This window comes from Capricornis sumatraensis, chromosome 2 (assembly GCF_032405125.1).
Source record: "Capricornis sumatraensis isolate serow.1 chromosome 2, serow.2, whole genome shotgun sequence".
Classification (NCBI taxonomy): Eukaryota; Metazoa; Chordata; class Mammalia; order Artiodactyla; family Bovidae; genus Capricornis; species Capricornis sumatraensis.
The window spans coordinates 47755507-47780775 of NC_091070.1; the positions used below are offsets into that span (position 1 = coordinate 47755507).

Consider the following 25269-nt stretch of genomic DNA (forward strand, 5'->3'; position numbering starts at 1 on the left):
AGATTAACAAACACATACTACTATATATATGAGAGAGACAACCAACAAGGACCTACTGTACAGCACAGGGAACTCTACTCAATATTTTGTGATATCAATATGAGAAAAGAATCTGAAAAAGAGAGGATATATGTATAACTGAATCATTTTGCTCTACACCTGAAACACAAAACTGTAAATCAACTATAAACCAATAACATTTTTAATGTGATCTTACCATTTTTTAAAAAGTGATGTCTTCATTTTAAAATTAAAGCAGCTGAAGCTACACTTCTATACTCTGGCTAATTATTTACGATGAATTTTTGAAAAAACTTTGCAAGATATTTTTTTTAATTGGTCTACACAATTATACTAAAGGCTGTATTTAACTCTATAAAATACAGCTATTTTACCAATATTGTTAGATGAGGCATGATCTAGAAATGAAAAAGGGCAATTAAAAGAAACAGAAATCAGCAAGCAGCTCTCAAACAAACTTCAAGTCCTTTGTCCTAAGAAAAGTAAATTAAAAATCACAAGAATATACAGAACCGTAGTTTACACCTGACTCCGAAGAGCTGCAGGGCCATTGCCAGCAGTTACGTTTTAAAACACCATTTAAAAAGAAAACAGTCTATTTTCATCTTGTGAGTTCTATAAACGCTCACTTTTAGTTTTTAAACACTTTTCAGAACTATAAAAACTAGACTAGATGGAAATGAATATATTTATTTTTTGGCCATGCCATGTAGCATGTGGGATCTTCAGTTCAGTCGCTCAGTTGTGTCCGACTCTTGAGGGAACCCATGTCCCCTGCATTAGGAGCACAGAGTCTTAACCACTGGGCAACCATGGAAATCCCAGGAATCTAATTTTTTTAACAGCACTTTTTAGTGGCTTTAGAGGAAAAACCTGGCTCAAGAGTCCAAGGCAAAATTGCAAACGTTATAAAGCACAGGATGACAAGGGGGATGGGCTGTGACAGACACAGAGGTACTTTCCAAGAATTATACATAAACCCAATGTCCTTAAGTGAAGTAAATGAATTCGCTCAGTCGTGTCCGACTCTTTGCAACCCCATGGACTGTAGCCTACCAGGCTTCTCTGTCCATGGGATTTTCCAGGCAATAGTACTGGAGTGGATTGCCACTTCAGTGAAACTAAATGGAAAATGATAGACAAATGTCAATCCAAAAGTTGTTAAGAATTTTAAATGAAATTTGACAAGTGGACTGTCCTACACCAATGATCTAAAGATACACCAGCAAAGCCTGAAGACACCGAGGAGAGAGAAGCTAGGATGAATGACAGAAATCCAGGTGGTAGCTGATGAGCACATCAGTTCAAACATCATGCACGTACCTGAGCACTGAGAACAGCCCCTGCACGTGTCACTATGCTAAGCACCTAGGACGAGGCTACAGAAAAGCAAGTCTAGAGAAGTGCTGCACGTGAGCACGAACAATGAAGGTGCAGTGGAACGAGAACTGTTACAGAAACATGCACACAGGACTGCGCAGCTGGGACACCTGGGGCAGAGGGGGCCAGGGAAGTGGGGCAGCCCACCAAGTCACCTCACAGAGGGGTACCCCAGCCACGGACTTACATCAGCACACAGAGGGATTAGGAACAAACGTGAAAGAACAAAATTACACAGTTCACAGATGATGTGGTAAAGAACTTTACCTCACAGGTCAAATTAGCCTTTTCCTTTAAAGATAACAGAAACCATCAACAAAAACATTATCAATGCCAATCTGAAAGGTGTTAACTGAGTTTTGACGGAACTAGGTAAGGGCTGTCTGACATGTGAAGGACAAAACACAGACAAGGCTTGGAGCCATGAGAAGGGAACAGGCAACAGACTGGGAGGGTGGGAGGCAGGGAAGAGCATCTATATGTGCAAAGGTCTATGATGCTAAAGCTGAAACTCCAGTACTTTGGCCACCTCATGTGAAGAGTTGACTCATTGGAAAAGACTCTGATGCTGGGAGGGGTTGGGGGCAGGAGGAGAAGGGGATGACAGAGGATGAGATGGCTGGATGGCATCACTGACTCAATGGACGTGAGTCTGAATGAACTCCGGGAGTTGGTGATGGACAGGGAGGCCTGGCGTGCTGCGATTCATGAGGTCGCAAAGAGTCAGACACGACTGAGCGACTGAACTGAACTGAACTGAAGAGGGAAAAGGTTATGATGCATTTAGGGAACCTCAGCAGCTGCATGCCATTAGTGGACTGCACCGGGATGGGAGAGGAGATGTCCAGACAGGCTGAAAAGATGGGAGAGGGTTTGGGACCTGGGCCTGAAATGACTCTTATATGACACTAGACAGTCTGTGTGTTATCCTCTGGGCAATGGAAAGTACGGCAGGCTCTTATGAAGGAGAGGAACACGAGGTCTGTGCCTGAAAGTGATCTTTCTGGGGATGCACAGAGGACCAGGAAGCTGTGCTGAGAGATGGTGAGTGACTTGTGTTGGTGACAGTGGGATGCAGAGGAAGGGATTAATTCAAGATAGATTTAGGAGGTAGAAAATCAGTATAGCTCCTTAACTGACTGATACAGGAGTTAAAGATAATCAAAACTTTCAGTTTATTAACTGAATGGAAGATACTATCATTAACTAAGAGAGGAAAGGGCTTCCCAGGTGACTTAGTGGTAAAGAATTTACCTGCCAATGCAGGAGATGCAGGTTCGATCCCTGGGTTGGGAAGATTCCCTGGTGGAGGAAATGGCAACCCACTCTGGTAATCTTGCCTGGAAAATCCCATGGACAGAGAAGTCTGGTGGGCTACAGTCCATGAGGTCACATAGAGTCAGACACAATTGAGCACCCACACACAAGCACACAAGCAAGGGAGGAAAAGCTGGTTTGAAATGACTATAACAAACACTTACTGAGTACTTTTCTAAGGCCTTTAATATATTAACTCACTAGAGCCTCACAACAACCCTATGAACTATCTACAGATAACAAAACTGACTCACAAAGCTTAAGTAAGTTCTCCAAGGTCACACAGTCAATAAAAGGCAAAGCCAAGGTTTGAATTCAGACACACTCTCAACTACTATATAGTCTTGTATGGAATATGACCAATTATATGTCCCTCATGTCACAGGGATATCCAGGGAAATGTGTTTAATTGGCATTTTGAAAACAGAATATTAGGGCTCGAAAGAAAAATAAGGGTTAACAAGATGGATTTTAGATTCATCAACAAAGTTGATTTCCTGAGGGCATGCGAGAGATAAGGCATTTTAGAAGGAAGAGAGCCAAAATGTAAGGCTCAGCAAGAGAGATCCAAAAATGACACTAGAAAGATTTTTCAAACAATAGTCCATAGCCGGCATCAGTCACCACCACAGAGTGGTATCAGCTTAAAAGCTGTCTGGACTTCCTCCTTGTGAAAACAGAGAATCCACAGTGTGATAAATCCAGCACTTGGAGCTAAAGAATCCCCTTACAGGTTACATCAGGGAGAGGAAAAGCCTAATAGAAAATGAAATGGGCAAAAGCACGAAAACAGATGGGCAAAAAAAAAAAAAAAATTGACTGCTCTCAGTTCTTGGGCAATTTGCATCTATGTTTGAGCAAAGTGGCTCCTGCCTTCAGAAAAACAGCAGCAAGGCAAGCTCTCCTCCCAAGCAGCGTCTTATAACCACCTCCCTACCCTCCAACCCCCACCAAACCCGGCCTCTACTCTGCCAAGGGAGCAGGGCCCCAGCCACGCCAGCAACAACAGGAGCGCCAAAAAAAGCAGGAAGGTGCCCTCTTGCAAGGACAGCCCTAAACAAGGATGGCTTCTGCAGAAATCAGCTTTTGTTTTTAATGGCCCTGTTCCAGCAGCTATCACATGTGGTGCACCCTGGCTCAAACTATAAATCAACCAAGTGCAGAGGGAGGAAGAAGGGAAGAGTAGCAAAAGAGAAAAGAGAAACAAAGCGAAGTGTGGAGCATGTCCTCTGTGAGCACTCAGGTTCTGAGAGACTGGACAGGGAGATGCTGAAACGGCAGCAGAGGCAGCCCTGGGCTCCCAGCCCTGCCAGACACGGGCAGGTCCTGGTTGCCATGGTGCCACCCTGCTGGCCGGCAATGTTTCATCAGCGCTCTCTTTCTGCCGCAGTTCCTGTCTTGTGGGCGGCAGCAGCAGCAGCAAGAAAGAAGAAAAAGTGTTATTTGTATTCTAATGGCTGCTGGGTCACTGAACAGCGTGTCTGAAAAGAATAAAGAGAACGTGGTAAGAGACAGAGAGACTAACCAAGGTGGGAGCAATCTCCTTTGGGATGTATTAGGTACAAACTGGACATTCTGTGGTTGAAATCCTCTCAGTCTTTTGTTGTTGTTGTTGTTGTTCTTAAAATCCAAGAACCTCAACAGAGATTGTCAGCTTTTGATCAAGGCTGTTTCTCATCTGATTTCTAAAGAGACTTCGGGTTCACTCCTACATGAAAGCATGAACTGTGACCAAGAAAACAAAACGATGTACTGGAGTAGAAGCTGCTGTGGTTCTGGCACTAATCAGCCAAATGACTTTTGCACTCTGAAGCCCCAGTTTCTTCCTCTGTGAAATGAGGAGGTCAGACCAGATGAATGTTAAGGGCCTTCTACTTTTGCCTATCTTGAGGGCATTCAGGAGCAACAGAGCTCTTCCAGGTGCCCGTGTGTCAAAACGCTGATCATGTCTTCAGGGACACCCAACTCTGAAAGTGGCCAAAACTCGATGAAAGAGATAAATGAACACACTCATGAAGCTATATCCACACATATGATTAAACCAATGTCAGTGGATAGAGATCAAGTCTTATTTATCCTCACATACTCAACATCGAACACGGTCTAGGCATTTGGCTTAACAAATATTTACTGCATGACTTGGAGGCAATTAAATTGCAATATAATGAAATTTTTCAAATTTATCTGAGTTGAACTGTGTTCCCCTAAAATTCATATCCTGAAGTCCTAACTCACAGGACTTCAGAATTTGACCTGACTTGAAGATAGGGTCCTTAGAAAGCTTATCAAATGAAAGAGGTCTCTAGGGTGAGCCCTAATCCAATATAACCAGTGTCCTTATGAAGATTTCTGAACACAGACACTCAGAAAGGAAAGGTGACAAGAGGAGACAGAGGGAGGAGGAGAGCAGCCTGGAACAGATCCTTCCTTTACAGCCCCAACACCTTGATTCTCAGACGTCTAGTCGCCAGGACTGAGACAAGAAATTTCTACTATTTAACCTACACAGACTGTGATACTTTGTTATGGCAGCCCCAGCAAACTAATACACATGTAAAAGTGGAGAGGACTGTATGATAAAACATCCCATCATATTCATTGCCCAGATCTTGCATTCCTGCATACTATCACTGCTGCTGCTGCTGCTGTTGCTAAGTCGCTTCAGTCGCGTCCGACTGTGCAACCGCATAGACGGCAGCCCACCAGGCTCCCCCGTCCCTGGGATTCTCCAGGCAAGAACACTGGAGTGGGCTGCCATTTCCTTCTCCAATGCATCTCTAAAACAGATGGATCTTTAAAATAATAATAATAAAATAGATGGGCCTTTCCTTACATAATTATGATACTGTTTCCAAACATCACAAAATTAATAATTAGAAGACAAATTTAAGTGATGGAAGAAACACACCTTACACTAACACACAGACTTACATAATCTCCACTAGAACTATCAGCTGGGAAGCTATCAGGGCTTCCCAGGTGGTGCTAGTGGTAAAGAACCTGCCTGCCAACTCGGCAGGTGCAGCTTCAGTCCCTGGGTTGGGAAGATCCCCTGGAGAAGGAAATAACAACCCACTCCAGTATTCTTGCCTGGAGAATCCCAAGGACAGAGGAGCCTGGTGGGCTATGATCCACAGGGTCACAAAGAGTCAGGCACAATTGAAGTAACTTACCATACATAGCACAGAGCTATTAACAGTATTAAAAACAAAATCCCGATGGAATTTTTGTGGATAAAATGCTCAGAAGATGAGCAGGACTCTTAGAGCTATTCAATTCCATAATCAGTTCTCTTATTCAGCATATTACCTGAGAATAAAAGCCTCTGTTACTTTGTTAAAGTACAGAAAAGAAAGGAAGAATGCAGTCAGTATTCATACCCACTCTCTGGTAACTGAAAATGCACTTTTCAAACTAAACATAAGAAATTTAGCACACATCTTGAAGTCTTTGTTTTAAAAAAAATTAATGTAGGCAGTGGTATTTTCTGTTAAACTGCACTATTTTAAGTACCTGAGAACTGGCACCTCAGCACTCAAAGCCTCTACCTCCCCACCACCACCAAAAAGAAAAAAAAAAAGGCATAATCATACCTTGACAAAGTATAAATCCTGGTTGATTTTCCCAAAACTTTAGAGACTGGAGTTTCCAACACTTCAACAATTAGGCAACTTGTAATCACATGTCCTCTTCTAAAAGGATACTTTTGTCTATTACAAAGAGAAAGGTTAAAATCAGAACAGTCTACTTACAAAAGTTTTTCAAAAGAGTCTTTTGAAAAGCAGTTCGCTTCATCAACTTTCAAAATCAGTCATCTCTGGAAAAACCCACAATCCAGCTAATTAGTCTCAGCTGTTTGTCATATGGCCCGCAAACCAGTCAAGTGATTTTGCCCCTTTCAAGCTTTTACTAAAACCCAATCTCCTGGTCTCTCAGACAGAAGGCAGCTGTATTAACCTCTTCCAGTGTTAGAAGATTTACACTTCAACTTTTTCTTTTCCCCTCAACCAAGCAAGTAGAATATTTGTTTTCTTGATAAAACATATTTAAAAGTATTGCGTTCTAAAGGTCCTTAAGGGTTCTGTTAATATTGTGTGTCAGTGTTTAGTTGCTCAGTCGTGTCCAACTCTTTGAGACCCCATAGACTGTAGCCTGCCAGGCTCCTCCATCCATGAGATTGTCTAGGCAAGGATCCTGGAGTAGGTATCCATTTCCTCCTCCAGAGGGAATCTTTCCAACCCAGGGATTGAACCTATGGCTCCTGCCACGTCTCCTGCATTGCAGGCAGATTTTTTTTTTTTTTAACTGCTGAGCCATTGGGAAAACTCTTACATTAATATTGCTTCTTTATTTACAATCAGCAATATTTTATTAATATTGCTTTCTTGTATTTACAAGGCCTGATTCAAGCAAACACTACAGGAGATCAGTGTAAGCTGAGGAAGTGAAGGGACTTCCCACACATCTCTCTCTGGACTCCAGACCCATAAGGAAAACTCTCTTCCTGGCAGTCCACCCAGATACCTTGCTGGCATCTTAAGTTCAACATGTCCGGCCCTCCACTTACCTCCTGAGCTCTTCTCTGTAGACTCTGCTTCACACCCACTTCTCCTCCTGTGTCTTGAGTTAACACAATCCCAAAGCACAGCCAGCCAGACATCTGACGGTCTTCAATGACTCCTCCCTCCCTCCCCTCCCACTTCCACTGACCACTGGAATCTTTCCTCCTCTAATCTTTATTCCAAGTTTTATCATTTCTCATCTGGATGGCTATAGTCAACCGCACATTTGATTTTCTGGCCCTCAACCTGGCCTCTCCACTGACTCATCCTCCACACTGCACCCAAGGTGATCTTTCCACAACATAAGTGGGTGTCCATCACTCTCCTCTGTAAATCCAGTCAGTGGCTCCCCACAATCTTTGCAGTAACATCCCCACTCCATAGGCCTCTGCCTTCCTTGTCATCTACTGTTCCCAGCCTCCTGACTCCAGCCACCAGAGCTAGTTGGAATTCTCTAAAACCAGTGATTTTCAAAATGGAAAAGCAGTGTCATCAGCATCACTTTGGAAGCTGCTAGAAATGCACATCCATGGGCCCCACCCCAAGCCTACAGAGTCAGAAGTTCTAAGGATGAGGGCAGAGTCTATGGTTTAACAAGGCCGCCAGGTGACGTTGATACACTCACCTGAGTGCAGCTGCTCTAAACCCACAGGCTCTGTTCACCAAGAGACTTACTTAGCCCTTCGGTTCCCTCTGCCAGGAATGCTGCCTCAGATGCCCCTTCTCTGTGCTCCCTCTTTCCTAGGGCAGGTGAACCCTGTATGATAATTATCCAGTTGATTCCTTGCTGGTTGGTGAATACCTCGAAGACAGGAACTGTATCTTATTTGACTCACTCATTCCACAAGTCTCTAGTTAAACACAGGCCTGTCACTGGGATAGATGTTGGGCATAAAAACAAATGATGTATCCTTCACCTCACGGGGTAGCCACCCTCTCATTTGACCACTCCAAGTGTGACTGAAGACTCCACTGATGCAATCTATAAAACCTCTCACCAACCTGTAGAACTGCGTGCAACTGAAAAAGCCTGAACATAACCAGTCTGACATCATCTGGTAAAAGAAAACCTCTGGGCCACAGACCAATACCTCCGTCAGATCAGCAGCAGCATTAGATTAGAAATAAAGTGCACAATAAATGTAATATGCTTGAATCATCCTGAAACCATTTCCCTCCCCCGCCCCATTCCATGGAAGAAGAGTCTTCCACCAAACCAGTACCTAATGCCAAAAAGGTTGGGGACCACTGCTCTAGAATTTGGAGAATAATTTAGTAAGGGAAAGTACCAAAATGTTTAAATACTACATGAAAATTCATTACAGTTAGCTTATTCTAAATTACAGTAGAAGTTGAAGAAAGTTTGATATTAGCTCTTCTCAATCTTCCAATCTTTTTTGTTAAAATGCTAATTCTGATTCAACAGGCCCAGGTAGAGCCCAGGATTTCTGCGTTTCTAAATAGCACCCAAGTGATACCCAGGTAACAATGATGTTCCTAATCCTAGAACTACACTAAGTAGCAAGTAAAACTTCGACAACCCCCTTTTTCATAGAACTGTATCAGTCTTCCCCTTCCGCCTTTTTATGACCCCTTTGCATTGAAAGCTTTCTCCAGGGTCTTTCAGGCGTCAGGATACAGATAGCACACTAAATACGTTTAGTTCTATGACCTCTCAAACTAAAGCCTTATAAAGCAACTACATTCCAATAAAAACTTTAAAAATAAATATAAGAGTTTTAAACTGTAACATTTTATATTGACTTATAGAAGTTATCTTTGCTAACTGCACGCTTTGTGGTGTTTCTGTTTCCTGAAAGATGGATTGGTTTAAATATATATGCAGTGATGTGCTGGGAAAAAAAAATAAGAAAAAAAAAAAGAAAGTAGATTAACAAGAGGCAATTGATTAGCAGACTCAGGAAACCAGGCTCCTTATCTGCCAGTAGAGAAACAGGAGGAGCAGCGCATCACAGAATCTCCAGAAAGGGCTGAGGCAGTCAGAGCCCCAATACCTCTGAGGGAGGGGAGAGCATAAAGTGAGGCTAAAATAATGGAAGTCTGTTTACACCCCAAACCCCAGCGTTGCCAGCCTTGTGATTCCTCCAGCTCCAGAAGAAGGCAAACGTCTATTCTCCGGAGAGAGTAAAACTCCAAGAATCAAACTCGCATGGGGTCTCTGAGTCAAACCAACTTTAGTGGAGACAGGGGAGGCACTGAGAAGTCGCATAGTATTAATAAACATGAAGACACCTCCACCCTACACCTCCATGCTGGACTTCCAAAAGGCAGGCTTACTCCACAGGCACGTGGTTCGAGTCGTCTTCTCAGGAGACTACCCAACCGAGGAGGGAAGCCTAAACACAAACAGAAGCCCATGACATGCTGAGCTAGCTACAACTATAATGTAACTGCTGGGAGACGGAGGAGATGGAAATCCTATGCATGTGTGGTCGGGGTGGGTGGAAAAACAAACTAAAATTTTCTTTTTCCATAGTAATGCATCAGTAGAAGATGCCTAAAACTGAAAATCAATCATACAGAAGTACAAGTATGTCATTAGAGACAGAGGACACAACAACCAGCAAGTGTCAACTCATTGCAAGAACCGAAAGCACTTGACTCTGGGGAGCAGGAAATGAGCCACGGCGGAGATTCTGATAACTTCTACTAACAGTCCTTGCAAGACTATGCCCTGATAATTTTTTTTTAATTAATTAATACAAAAAGACATGTAATGCTTAACCTTAAAGTTTTATTTTCCCCCACTTTGGATGATTCACGAAGAAGGCAGTGGGCAGTGGCACCCCACTCCAGTACTCTTGCCTGGAAAATCCCATGGACGGAGAAGCTTGGTAGGCTGCAGTCCATGGGGTCACTAAGAGTCGGACTTGACTAAGCGACTTCACTTTCACTTTTCATTTTCATGCACTGGAGAAGGAAATGGCAACCCACTCCAGCGTTCTTGCCTACAGAATCCCAGGGACGGGGGAGCCTGGTGGGCTGCCGTCTATGGGGACGCACAGAGTCTGACACGACTGAAGCGACTTAGCGGTAGCAGTTGGATGATTCAGGCCACCACAATAAACACCACTAATGTGCGCTACCACTCTCAGGATCTAAGGCCTACATGGAAACAGGATGCTGAGGATCTGGGCCCTGGCCTCAGGCTGCCTGGACCTGAATCCCAGCTTTACTACGCATTGGTAATTCACCAAGTTACCTGACCTCTCTGTGCCTCAGTTTCCTCGTTGGTGGAACAATAGGATTATTTTGTAAAAATGAGTCATGTTATGCTATAAAGTGCTTAAGACAGTGTTCGGCACCGAGTACACGTTCCATAATAGCTGCTCTCTTTTAAGGTATGTTTGCCACTATATTAAAGCCTCCTGACGCTGTATTGATTTTGTCTTTTATTAGTTTATATTTCATTTTCCCTGCCTTCACCTTCTCTGTCAGTCAGCCAGCTGTCCCTCATCACAGTAATCAGAGTGCCTTTCCAGGGTCACTCCTCCCCCCACCAATGTGCATGCCTTCTAACTGACAAGGCATCTGGAAACCAAACTACCATGATCAGAATTATGTATGCAATGGAGAAAAATATGTACCACGAAGTGTTCAGAAGGTCTCTTTGTGAGGCGAATCAGCACACTTCCATATATATACCATCTATCAGACAATTCAGAATCCTTTGGGCTTACTTCCTAGCCATCAATGGTAGGTCAGTGAGCTGGGTGACACTCAGGGTAACTAACTATCCTAGTTTACCCAGGCCTGAGTTTTAGCAAAGCCCTGCATACCTGGAAACCCCAGTTTCAACACTGGTCCAATTACTCAATTCTTTTGAGACTGTTTCATCAGCTGTAAAATGAAGGATATTTACTTTGAAAGTCTATTGAAGAGTAAATAAGAGAATGTTCATATGACTCCTGACACACAGTAAGCTTGCAATAAATGGTAGCTCTAGCTAGTGTACTCAGTTACCTATTGGTATTTCCAACTGTGATATCAGCAGCAAAATAAATTATCCTTAGAAACTTAACCTGTATCTTGATTATTTTACCAGAAAAATAATTTACCTTATACACAGTGGATTCCAGGAAGCTGAAATGTTTGCTTTCCCAAATTTCCTTCCAACCTTTTCCTAATAATTTGTTTCAGGGACTAGGCCTTATTAAAGAAATGTAGTATTTCACCAATGCTGACTTATCCACTGGGCAAAGGCCTGAGAGGTTTCCACCAGCTCTGGATATACGCATTTTTTTCACTAAGGGGATCCTGGGGTACTTAGGTAAACTTCTGGAGGAGAAATCACCATTCCAACTCACCAAAAAAAAAAAAAAAAAAAAGGGACATCAGGCATCATACCTGAAATTATTTTTAAATTTGCATCTCACTTTTTCCCTTCATAATGGCACCAAGTCATTGTCTCCTGATGGACTGACAGTTCATTCACTAAATATGTCCATTCTATGCCTGAAAAATAAGGGAGCGTATCATCAAACAGATGAAATGCCATTTCTTGCCTCAAAAGCTGAAGCAATTCAGTACTCGACAGATACTCATTTCAGCCTGGAGGAAATGGCTCACTTTGGGGCAGTTCACCAACACATGGGTGAAGTTGTTACATGAAAAGTTGCACAATTTGGGGGTAGATAACTGAAAGGGTCAGAAGTTACTCAAAGCCAAAACGTGGCCTGCAAACACCGAGGCAGCAGAGAGAGCAGGAACAGCTAGGCAAATAAGAACCTTCTCTGGGGGCTTCCCTGGGGGCCCAGTGAATAAGAATCCACGTGCCAATGCAGGGGACACTGGCTCGAGAAGATTCCACGTGCCTCGGAGCATTAACTAACCTGGTGTGCCACAACTACTGAGCCTGTGCCCTAGAGGCCTGGAGCGGCACCACTGAGTCCAAGCGCCCACGAGCCAGCAAATCGCCACTGCTGAGCTCGAGATCTTCAACTGCTGAAGCCTGTGCTCCTAGAGCCTGTGCTCCGCACCAAGAGAAGCCGCTGCAATGAAAGCCCACGCGCTGCAACTAGACAGTGCTCCCTGCGCTCTATAACTAGAGAAAGCCCACGTGCAGCCGTGGAGACCTAGCGCAGCCAAAGGTAAGCAAATAAAGCAGCGTGTACATGTCAAAAGAAGACATCTTTCTCTGTACGAGCTCCCAAGCTCCTTCCTCCATGCTCATATTTCTTCCCCATCCACTGCCCAAGGTCTGTGAGCACAAAACACTGGCGAACCACAGAAACGCTGAGGAGCCTTGAGAGACATCTGGTCCAACTACTGAAGCAAGACTGAATGGATCCAGGAGAGAACTTTCTCCAAGTATGGTCTGATGCCCACTGGCAGCAGAATCACCTAGAGTACCTGATGAAAATCCAAAGTCCTGAGTTCCATCAGTCCCCTGGATGAAGCCCTCTGGGAAGGCAGAGAGGGAATCTGCATTAATGACAAGATTCTCCAAAGGACTCCCAACTGTGCATAAAAAGGTTGGAGAGCAGCTGCTCTAGGGAGACAACAGATAGCAAAATGCACACCCATAGCTGGGCAAATAGCTCTCGTTTAACCTCTACCAGCCTCGGATTCCAAAGCTGTAAAATAGGGATAATAATACCTACACAGCAGGATGGTTGAGAATGATGTGAGAATTACATGAGACAAGTAATAGCTTCCAACACACAGCTTCACATGCAGCAGGTGTTCAACAAGTATTAATCCACGCCACCTTGTGTAGCGGACTAATGAAAATTTATAACAAAAGTCCCTATTTTGAGCAACTGTTACCAAGGAAAGCAGATGGCTAGCTTAAGTTAAGGCCTCCATGTTAATGAGTCACCAACTAAAAGGCTGAGGCCAGCAGCTTTAACCACTGGTTGGGTTGTAAAATGTACAAGCTTCAGTGGGCACGAGAATCTCCTGGATGGCTTGAAAACAGCCCATTGGGCCATCTCTGGAGTACAGAATCAGCAGTTCTGGGCTGAACTTAAAATCTGTATTTCTAACAAGTTCTTGGGTGGTGGTGGTGGTGGTGGTCTTGGAACCACACTTTGGTCATCTCTCTATTAAACTCAAACTGATCTAACACCTTGTAATAAAAAAAGGACAGCAACGCTAGAGGCATTTCCTGTTTGACACCAGACTGGTTAGTTACATGTCAATAAAGAAAAAAATAATAAAACCACAATTTCCGAGGCAGCCCCACCTCTGTCCCTAAGAATTTCTCACTACATTTTTGAATGGTGCAGAAAGAAGGCTGGGAGACTTGAGTGCCATCTCCCAGCCGCTCATGTGGGTACCCCTGAGTGAGACACCTGATCTCTTTGAGCCTCAGTGTACTCACCTGGGGACAGAGGTGGGCTCAGTCACTGGTTCCCAAACCTGGTGGTGCACCATCCATCACTACAGCAGCATTTTAGATAAAACATGAATTCCCTAGCCCTAAAGCCAAGCCTAACAAATTAGAATCTCCTAAGAAGAGACTGAAAAACATGTGGTTTTGCATATGTTTTAAATAAAAGCTCCCTATGTGATTTTTGGACTTCCCTGGTAGCTCAGCTGGTAAAGAATCCACCTGCAATGCAGGAGACCCCAGTTTGATTCCTGGGTGAGAAAGATCCCCTGGAGAAGGGATAGGCTACCCAGTCCAATATTCTTGGGCTTCCCTGGTGGCTCAGATGGTAAGGAATCTGCCTGCAATGCAGGAGACCTGGGTTCAATCCATGGATTGGGAAGATCCCCTGGAGGAGGGCATAGCAACTCACTCCAGTATTCTTGCCTAGAAAATCCCCATGGATAGAGGAGCCTGGCAGGCTGGAGTCCATGGGGTCACAAAGAGTTGGACCCATCTGAGCAACTAAGCACAGCACAGCACATGTGATTTTCACGGGCAGCCAGTTCTGAGCAACTATCCCCACAGTGATCTTTCAGGCCCCTTCCAGGACTAAAGCCTGGATCTTTTGATTTCTAAGCCCCTATGCCAGAGTCTGTGCTTACCAAGTAGCTTTGTCCTATTTCATTTGTTTCCCACAGAGTTCATACTTCTAGAGGATCTGAATACATTCGTCTTGAAAGAAAAGAAACTAGTCTGCTTAACACTTCCATTTTTCTCATGTATCAAACTGACATTTAGGTTTTAATTTTAAAAAATAAAGTCCAATGCTTAACAGCACAAAATAAACAACGCAATCAAAAACTCAGCAGAAGACCTGAATAGACACTCTTCCAAAGAAGACATACAAATGGCCAAGAGGCACACGAAAAGATGTTCAACATCGCTAATTATTAGAGAAATACAAATCAAAACTACAATGAGATATTACCACACACTGCTAGAATGGCTGTTATCAAAAATTCATAAGCAATAAATACTGGAGAGGGTATGGAGAGAAGGGAATCCTCCTATATTGTTGGTGGGAATGTAAACTGGTACAGCAAGTATGCAGAACAGTAGGAAGGTTCATTAAAAAAATAGAGCATCCACTCCTGAGCATATATCTGGAGAAAAGCATGATTCAAAAGGTTACATGCACCCCGGTGTTCACTGCGGCACTGTTTACAACAGGCAAGACATGGAAGCAATTTAAACAACCATCAGCATTGGAATGGATAAAGATGATGTGGTATATATATATAATGGAATATTACCAGCCATTAAAAAGAATGAAATAATGCCATTTGCAGCAACATGGATAGACCTAGAGATTGTCATATTCAGTGAAGTCAGACAGAGAAGGAAAATATATGACATCCCTTATATGTGGAATCTGAAAAGAAATGATACAAACAAACTTACAAAACAGAAAGAGACTCTCAGAGAATGAACTTATGGTTGCCAGGGGAAGGATGGGGAGAAGGGTTAGATGGCGAGTTTGGGACGGACATGTACACATTGCTATATTTAAAATGGATAATCAGCAAGGACTTACTGTATAGCACATGGAACTCCACTCAGTGTTATGTGGCAGCCTGGATGGGAGGGAAGTTTGGGGAAGAATGGATACATACTCCCTTCTATGTTCACCTGAAACTATCACAACATTGTAAATCAGCTATACCCCAATACAAAATAAAAAGTTTAAAAACAATTTGGTCACAGCAGGGGAGGGAGAAGGTAGGAAGACCTGAGAAAGTAGTACTGAAACATATATATTACCATACGTAAAACAGACAGCCAGTGGGAATTTGCTGTGTGATGCAGGGAACCCAAAGCCAGTGCTCCGTGACAACCTAGAGGAGCGGGATGGGGAGGGAGGTAGGAGGGAGGTTTAAGAGGGAGGGGACATGTGTATGCCTGTGGCTGATTCATGTTGATGTACGGCAGAAACCATCACTATACTGTAAAGTAATCATCCTCCAATTAAAAAATAAATAGTAAAAAGTGTAACAACAACAACCAAACATAAAGTCCAATGTAGGAAAAAATAGGAATTAACACAGGCCATGCAATCTTCTCTCACACCAACTTCCTAGTTACCTGCTCTATCATTCATTCACTATCACCTTAGCATCTCCCATGTGCCAGGCATTATTTTAGGTGACAAGTATCCAGAATTTCACGTACAAAGTCCCTGCTGTCACAGAGAGAACAATTAGCAGAAAGAGATAGATAACGTTAACACAGAGATAAAATAATTTCAAACAGTAAGAAGTCCTGTGAAGACCATAAAGTATTAATAGGATAGAGGCTGACTAAAGACTACTTCCAACAGAGTGATCAGGGATTACTCTGTTGCCAAGGGACCACCCTGGTGAGAATCTAGAGAAAAGAATTGTGGGCAAGTGCAGATGCTCTGAGGAAGGCAAGAGGTTGGCGTTTTTAAGGAATAGAAAGGGAGGAGGCACAGGGATGAGCTGAGGACAAGGAGGCCAACAGGGCTCAGATCATGGAGACACTTACAGATCACGGTTAGAACATGTGGATCTTACACCAACCACAGTGGTAAGTGACTGGGGAATTTAAAACAGAAGAAGGATATGATCTGATTTACACTTTTAAAACTATCACTGGCTTTGCATGAGGAATGGGTTACGAGGAGGCAGGGGTAGCTAGAATGAGACCAGAAAAACAGCAGTCCAGGCAGGAAACAATGGTGGCCTTTAACTGGCAGCTAGTACATAGCCATAGCAGATGCTCAGACGTTTCTGGACTGCTTTAACATAGATGAAAATCATTAATATATTTGTTTCACTTCCTGTGATATTTCACAGGAGTCCAAGGGAGAGACACTGCTGGTTACAATTAAGAAACATTAGCACAGGGGCATAGAAAGAACCAGCAGACTTGTCTTCTGGAATCCTCTCTGCCATCAGTTTGTCATGTGACCAGGGGCACAGTTCTGAACCTGTCAGATGGAGGAGAGGCTGGGCTCCCTGGCTTCTAAGGTGCCTACCAGCCCTTAAGTTACATGATGCTGTAAGTGTAACAAGTGAGGTTTCCTTATCTGGGTGGCAAGAGGGGCTGCTGACTCAGGGTTGGGGTTTCTGCCATTGACTTTGAATCTCCCAGAAAGGCTCTCGATAAGCAGGAAATGGGGTTTCCATGAAGAAATTGTCCAGTCTTGCTATTTCCTCGGGAAACTCTGGGATCTGGGGCACCTCTAGTACAAGGGCATAATGATCAGCTGGGACTCTGCGGAGTAGACACTCCCAGACACCTGAGAGCCCGCTGTGTTGAGGGGCTGAGGGCCCCGTCTCTGAGGAATTCAGGGGCCAAGCCCTCAGTCACAGCCCTCCATGAGGACTTGCTGCCAGCCTTCCACCTGCACTCAATCATACAGCAGCCAGGCCCTGCCGCCTGGCTCTTGCTTCTTACTGGCAGACTGTCCCCACACTGTCCACTCCCCTCACATGGCCCACCGGGCACCTTGGCGAGGACTTCAGCCCGGGATTCCTAAGGGCAGGGCCCTCAATCCTAACTGCCCATCAGAATCCCGAGTGGAGATGTAAAATGCATACACATGGATGTAAAACGCATACACACAGATGTATGTAAAATATACACACATAGATATAAAACACATACAATAGAGATGCCTGGGCCCTACCCCATATCTGATGACTCACTCAGAAGTGAGCGTGAGGGAGAGGTTAGAAAGGCCACAGAAGAGGAGTTAGGAGGCTTAGTTCACTTTACATGATGGAGAGAACGTGGACTTTAGGAAACTGCAGGCCAGAGAGGTTCCGCAACATATCTAACGCAGGGTTTCTCTGCCTTGACCCACTGACATGGTGGGCAGGATGATTCTTTGTATTGAGGGGCTGTCCTGTGCACTTTGGGGTGTTTAGAGGCATCCCAGGTCTCTGCCCACTAAATATCAGCAACTCCCCAGGTATGGCAACCAGCCACATCTCCAGATGTTGCTCAATGCCCCCTTGAGGAAGAAGGAGTTGAAAACAGCCTAATTAAGAACCGCTAGTGTAATACCACTTAGTTAATTATTGGCAAAGTTAGAAACTAGAAACCGATCCACTAGTTCCTGGCGGAGTTGGTTCCTCCACACTGAAGCAGGAATTCTGGCACATAGGGCTGAGTCACCCCCCAAGGAAATACCACAAGCTGCTCTGCGGCCTAAGTGGAGCGGGGTGATGAGGAGCTGACCTTGCCCCTGACGAAGGAAGTCCAGCTTGGAACGGCCAGTAGCTGATCTGGCCATGTTTGGTCTCTAGCATCCGACTGGAAGGACGACACCTTATCTTTCAAGGGCTCCTCTTTACTCATCCCTGGGGTTGCTCCCTTGCAACAATGAGATTCATTATGAAAATCAATCACACTGCAGGAAACAAAAGAAATCCTGTACGCACCCTTGGATTATATTTTAAAATTCTCAGGTATCTCAAACGGACATTTAAGTCAAGACCTATTTCTGTATGTCTCATTCCTTCCTGTATTCGAACTAATACAGCAATAATAATAATAATAATAAAACCTTACCATAAGCTTCCGTTAGCTGATTGAGGCACTGTTTTTGTGTCAAGTAATACAAATACACAGGCGATAAGTAACCAGCCATATGCAGATAAGACTCAACCAGCTGCCCACGTGGTGGGATCAGAGCAAGACAGATGAGAAGCAGTTAATAAGAATGAACAGATTTTTCGGTCTCTTGGCAACCAATTTTATTATTATGCTTTGACCTGGCAGCTGGTAAGGCTTTATATGAATTAATCAACAGGCTATGAAAAAACAGGATTAGTGGCTCTGAAATATGGTATTCTCGCAGCAGTCAGAGGAAGGTGCTTTTTCCTAAGGCCACTTTCTTAAATAAGTAGAGATGACTGTAAAACAGTAAGCAAATTGTGTTTTAAAAGAACACATCTCTAAAGAGGAAGTTACATACACCTATCTATTGCATCGATCCTTAACATGTATCTTCCATATCTGTTCTACCAAATTACAAGAAGATACAGAGTGTCAAAGGACTAGGCCACTCAAAGCAGGCACCCTTCAGTGAGACAATACTTGGTGGTTGTGGAATTATTCTCAGCCAAGTCCTCCTGAATCAAAGCATCTTACAGTAAACACTCACAGGGGATGAGAATAATAACCAGACCTTAGAAGGAATAAAAATACATGGAAATATGGGATTTCTGGCAACACCACAGGCATACAACCAATGGTGGCTTTCAACGGCCCTGTGGTTCTCAGAGAGAAGTCAAGTGTGTCCTTGAGGGTGGCTTTGCCTGCCACACAGCAGATCCAAGGGCCAGAAGGGCAGCAGGACAGTGCAGCGATATGGGAGGGAGGCAACAGCAGTGACTAAAGATCAGCACGAAAACATAAGCAACTACATGTGACCTCTCAAGGGGAGATTCTGTGCAGCAGACTAACCACTGGACCCAGAGTTCCAGTTCTGGCCCTACCACTAACTGTGTGATCTTAGAAAATGACAACATCTCTGGAGAAAAATTTCCTTCACCACAAAACACTAGAGGGAAATGGAATATTCTCCCGCTGTCCTCTAATTCTAATAATCCTTGGGTTTACACGCCCTCTTCTTCCTAAGATGGACACATGTGCAATTAGCAAAATGAGCCATAGCTCAGTTATTCTGTGGACATTATCATGATCAACGCATTTCCTGCCCCAAAACATAAATTTATCAGACCAGAGTTACCACATTACCAAATATTGCATGGGACATACTTATAGTAAAATATTATTTGTTGTTCATCCAAATTATTTTTTAATCTGGTACACTACCTCTGACTCCACATTCAAAGTGTAATCTCAGCTTTCAAAAGTCTGATTTCATACAGGTGGGTGGTTCCAAGTGTGGCTGAAGCACTAAATATGAGGCCTTCTCATGGGTCACATACACAGAGGCAAAAAATAAAACAAAACAAAAGCAGGCAAGGAAGAATGACTTGCAACATTTGTTTTGAGTAGGTGAGGCATCAAATTTTATTAAACAGTGAGTAGAATATCAATGTTAGTAGACCTCAATCATACAGGGAAAAGAATGTGGTATACTGCCTGACCAGACAGGAGGCCAAAACAAGATGGATGGAACAAGACGGATGCTCACAGCTCCACTCCTCTCACCTTCTGGACACAAAGTTAATTGCAAACCTTTTATCTCTTCCTCCAACTCAGTGCTCATGCCTGCTCCCCAGATAATCAGCTTAAGGGAAACCAGACCATAAACTGGAACTTCCTGACTACGAGGCAGAGGAATAAATATGATCAAGCAAAACCTGCACACAGCATATAAAGCGAAGGCAGTGAAAGGGAAAAATCCCTCTCTTCAGAAGGCAGTCTTGTTCTAACAATAACAAGACAATCTTGCTGCATAGAGGCTCACAATTCGTTTTTTAAATTGTGGGCCACTTTTATAATTTTATTATATAATAAAATATAATATAATATAATTTTATTTTCTTATTTATTTTTGGCTCCATAGCACAGGCTCAATAATTATGTCACACGGGTTTAGTTGCTTGGCAGCATGTGGGATCCTCCTGGACCAGGGATCGAACCTGCATCTCCTGCATTGGCAGGCAGATTCTTTACCACTGAGCCATCAAGGAAGCCTGCCAGCCAGCTTTATTGGGGTATAACTGAGATATAACATTGTAAGATATGTAAAGTGTACATCATGGTGATTTGACATATGTATACATTTTGAAAGGGATTCCCCCACCCATCAAGTTAGCTAGGGCTCGCATTATTTACATCCACACACATATATATGCCATGGGTGTAAAAAGAATCCTTTCTCATAGTTTGTAGTGAATATTAGATATGGCATATTCCAAGATAAGTTTAACAATGGAAAGCTAGTTCAATTTTTAAAATACCACAGTGATTACTATACTCTCCAGGCCAGTTAATTCAATTCTCAATGAGAAAGGTCGGCAGGAAACCTCTCTCAACTCTAGCCAATACTGCTTTATCAACAACAGCAGGATGAGGCAGACTAAAACAAGATACTTAAACATCTACAGACTGAGAAAAATTAAATATATAGACTAGAGGTTTCTAATGATGAAAACAAATCCAAGTTTATTCATTAACTTATGGGCACATTCAGCAAGAGTTTATTGAACACTTCTTTTGTCTATGACAGCTTGCAGTACAGGGATCACAAAGGAGATGAAGCCATGCTCTGCCTCCAGGATATTACAATCTCATCATGGAAATAAGGCCACATATGCATACTCAGCTGACAGTCTGAAGTCATTATGCAATTAAAAGTCAAAATGAGTCTCATAATTGGAAATTTCAGTTAGAAGCCACAGAAAAATTAAATTCACTGCTCTACAAAATATTCATCAGGAAATGAAACTCCATTTTCTCAAATTTCCAAGGAATTTCACTCTCCCTAGATCAGCACAAGAAACCAAATCACTAGAGACAGGTGCTGAAGGCCTCCTCCCAGTCTGCCCAGGTCCTGCCCTCAGTCAGGAAGGACCCAAAGTCCTCACCTTTCTGCTTTGTTTGACCTTTCTCTTCCTTTGTTTGACCTTTGTTTGACCTTTCTCTTCCTTTGTTTGACCTTTGTTTGACCTTTCCCTTTCCAAGAAGAGTAAGGCCATTCTCTCCAGGGAAAAAAGTAGATAGAAAAGGAGAGAAGGAGGAGCTGGTGTAGCCATGGACACTGAGAATGGGAAGGAAGAGTGAGGAAGAAATAGCAGAGTATCCCCATTTCTCAGCTTCTCATTCCCTTTTCATTCACTCAACGAGTTTTTTGTTTTGTTTTGTTTTGTTTTTAGGGTTTAATCTGTGCCAGAAACCATTCCAGGAGCTACCTCCACCACAGCAAACAAGACAAATTCCTGACCTTCATGGAGCTTGTACTCTACCAGTGGGACACAGATGTGTGTGTGTGCAATGACAAAGAACGCTACAGATACTCTAAAGAAAAATAAGGCAAAGAGGAAGAAAATGTTGGGGTGAGGGGTGGGGGACACTAATTTAGATGGGATGGGACAAGAAAGCATCTCTAAAGAAATGACTCGATTTGAATGAAATGAGTAAGTAAGCAGTGCAGACTTTTGAAGGAAGAACATTCCAGACAGAGGAAACAGCAAAGGTCCTGAGGTGTGGCTGAAGGCGAGTGAGAAAAGAGGGGAGTGATGGAAGGTGAAGCCACACACCCCATAAGGGACTGCAGGCGACAGAGGTGTCCCTCTGGTATAACAAGCCACCAGTGAGTTTTGAGCACAGGACTGAGTGACATAAATGGCTTGGGCAACTTTGTCGAGAACAGACCATAGAGCGGTGACGGTGGAAGAAGGCTGGGCCTGCGGGAGGCTTTGGAGTAACCCAGGTTGGCAAACGAAGGGAACCTGGTGGGAGCAATGAAAGTGTTACAAAATGGTTCCTATCCTAGATGCAGTTTCAAAGCAGAACTAAAGAACTCTGCTGAGAGACTAGATGTGGCGTATGAGACCAAGAAAAGAGTCAGGGGTGACCCCAGGGTGTTTGGTCTGAGCACCTGTAATAATGAAGTTGCCATTAACTGAGGAGATAGGCAAGACGGAGGGAAAAGCAGGTTTGGAAGAGGAAAATGAAGAGTCTGGTTCCCAGAGACTGTTGCCCACGTCAACACCCTTGCATCTGTTGTAAAATCAGGCAACAGCAATTAAGATGCTGATCCTAAATTACATATGGAAATTCAAGGGACCCAGAATAGCCAGAACGGTATCAAAAAAGAAAAACAAAGTGGGAGGACTCACACTTCCCCATCTCAAAACTTTGCGCTTACATAGTTAATAGAGGAGAGTACGACGCTAGCATAAGGATAGACATGCAGCTCAGTGCAGTAGGACTGAGTCTAGGAATAAACCCTCACGTTTACTGTCAATTTATCCTCAACACAGGCACCAATGGTATTCAAAGGGGCAAAAAATAATCTTTTCAACAAATGGTGCTGGGAGAACCTGATGCCCACATGCAAAAAACTGTTAACACTCCTACCTCACACCATGTACAAAATTAACTTAAAGCAAGCCAAAGATGGAAATGTAAGAGCTAAAACTAACAACTCTTCGAAGAAAACATAGGCATAAATCTTCAGGACTTTAGATTGAGCAATGCTTTCTTAGATTTGACACCAAAAGCGCAGCAAGAAAAGAAAAAATTAGTTATACTTCATCAAAATTAGTAAAATCAAGGCAGGTCATGGAAATTAAGGAAGGGAGGGAGTAAGAAAGAAAGAATAAAGGAAAGAAAGTAGGAGTGAAAACTAACATAAAACACAGATCCTCAGGCAAGTTTTTTTGGCACTACATTAACCTTTCTTTACTTGTAACCATCTGCAAAAATTCTGTCTTCCAGACTGTGTTTTTCCCCTAAAACAAGTTTCTAAGAAGGCGTAGATAAATCAATAAAACAGGAACAGTGGAGCACCAACAAACTAAACCACCGATAATTATAGAAACTTTATACAGCATAAGAGGATACCCCCAACCTCTGACTGATAAGCCAATCCCAAAGTTAAGAATCCATCCAGTAGGGGAAAATAGCTGTTAGCCCACAGAAGACCTGTGAGACAGAGGATCTAACAGATGATGCTGAGGCCATGCAGGTGGCCCGCAGGAGCCAAAATGATGGGAAGGCAGAGTCATGGGTTCACAAGTTTTCCTTCACTTCAGGCCTGACTTTGCTTAATCCGTGATCTATTGGGACAGAGACAAAAGCTTTGGCAAGAGTTACCAAAACCTGTCATCACATCGGCCCTACCGCCAGTCAAGACAGAAGGGCCTGACTGCCTGGTAGGGTTTTCTGTCTGGCTGGCAGGGAAAGGGCTGGAGGGAGCCCTCTCCCACCCAGACAGTTCGCCGTCCAGACCCCGCCCAACAAAGGTGTCAAGACTTTATAAATCATTCAACTGACAAAACCGAAGGAAGGAAAGAATTAGAGAGGCCGTGCAGGAGCCTCCTCTCCTGCCTGAGAAGTTTCCTTCCTCCCACCCCGCCACCTCCATGCGGCCCCTAGCACCTGGATGCGCCGGGAGGTGACCTCAGCCCCATCCCAACCTGGGACTCCACCTAATCGGCACCTCGCCCAAGCTGACCCCTACCCCCGCGATTGTCATCGTAGAGTTTGTGCTGAGGGCCTGGGAGAAGCAAAGAAGCTTCTCCGGGGGGCTCTGCCTCCCAGAGAGCGGAGAGTAGCTGCAACCCCAACACCCGGCCCCAGGGCCAGACCCTGGGTGCGCCCGCTCCGTCGCGCTGCCCCGCGAGGGGCCCGGCGCCCCGAGCCCGAGCGCGCCTCCCAGCCCGCGCCGCCGCCTCACCTGCTCCGCCCGCGGTCCCCACGCCGCTGTCTGCGCGCGCCGCGTCCACCCGCTGCCGGCCTTTTCGGGTCCTTGGCGGGTATTTTCCGTCTGGCCCCACATCACTTCCCGTAAAGGAGCGCGAGGTGGGGGCGGGACCTCCTCCCCGCCCTCCACCTCCCGCTTCCTCCCGTCACCTCGAGGTGCACCCCCGCCAGACAGGGCGAGCACGCCGCCCCCAGCCCCTACGTACCTGCCCAGGGGGCCGACACAAAGTTCCCCACTCGCCTCTTTTAGCCCAAACCCGGTCTCCACTGTTCTTTCCTGGAGGGGTTGTTTTCGTTTTGAGACACAGGGTTGTTTTCGTTTTGAGACATAGGGATGACATTTAAAAACTGCTCTGGGATCAGGCCACTATAGGTTATAGTTTGGTGCCGCTCGCCAAGTCTCCTCCCCCAAAGGCATTTTCTGCAGGTGTTTTCAGGGCGTGAGGTCAGTGTCTGCCTCTGGTCGCCACAGGTGCTGAGCGGTTGCAAAGTCGGCCGTGAGACCGACGGCTCCTGAGGCCCTAAACGAGGATCTGAGGATCTGAGGGGCGGGCTCCCAGCTTGCAGGGACTGCCCACTTGGTCTGGCTTCCCCGGGGGCCAGATCCGCGCTGGGCGTCCTGGCTCTGCCACTGTTTCTCCGGCCCCGCCAGCTCCTCACTCGGGTAGCCTGGCATTGATGTTCCTGGAGAATGACTGGATGACTGGGGCAAGGTGGGGGGTGGGCCGTCAGAAAGTGTAGTTAAGTGGGGGTAGTAAACAGGGTCTCTGCTCTTGAACAGTCGAGTTCAGATGCCAAAATCTCTCTTATTTAAATTTCCACTTATTAGAGCAATTCTTTAAAATTAAAAAAACAAAAATACTTGAAAGACTGGCGCCTGTAGCGAGATATCTGCGAGCCTCTGCTGCCCCCTAGCGGCTTCCCTCTCCCAGTGCCGACGGCTTTCTGTGGGCCGCTTGGACCTGTGGCTGTGAGGCAGAGGTGGGAAGCTTCAGGCGCGCAGGTTCTCACTGCTACTGCTGCTGCTGCTAAGTCGCTTCAGTCGTGTCCGACTCTGTGCGACCCCATAGACGGCAGCCCACCAGGCTCTGCCGTTCCTGGGATTCTCCAAGCAAGAACACTGGAGTGGGTTACCATTTTCTTCTCCAATGCATGAAAGTGAAAAGTGAAAGTGAAGTCGCTCAGTAAGTGTCCAACTCTTCGTGACCCCATGGACTG

General features: G+C 44.6%; 1 protein-coding gene across 2 annotated transcripts in view; it reads right to left on the reverse strand.

Moving 5' to 3' along the window:
- The window catches only part of RAB27A (RAB27A, member RAS oncogene family), an 81787-nt gene extending 57680 nt beyond the window's left edge, over positions 1–24107 (reverse strand). The window contains exon 1 of one of the 2 annotated variants that reach the window (XM_068965001.1): positions 24026–24107. The gene's annotated coding sequence lies outside the window, so the exon portion shown is untranslated. Of the gene's footprint in view, positions 1–6311; positions 6341–24025 lie in introns of those variants that run through there. The other variant, XM_068965000.1, reaches the window with a different exon arrangement.
- Between the last annotated feature and the right edge of the window lie 1162 nt (positions 24108–25269).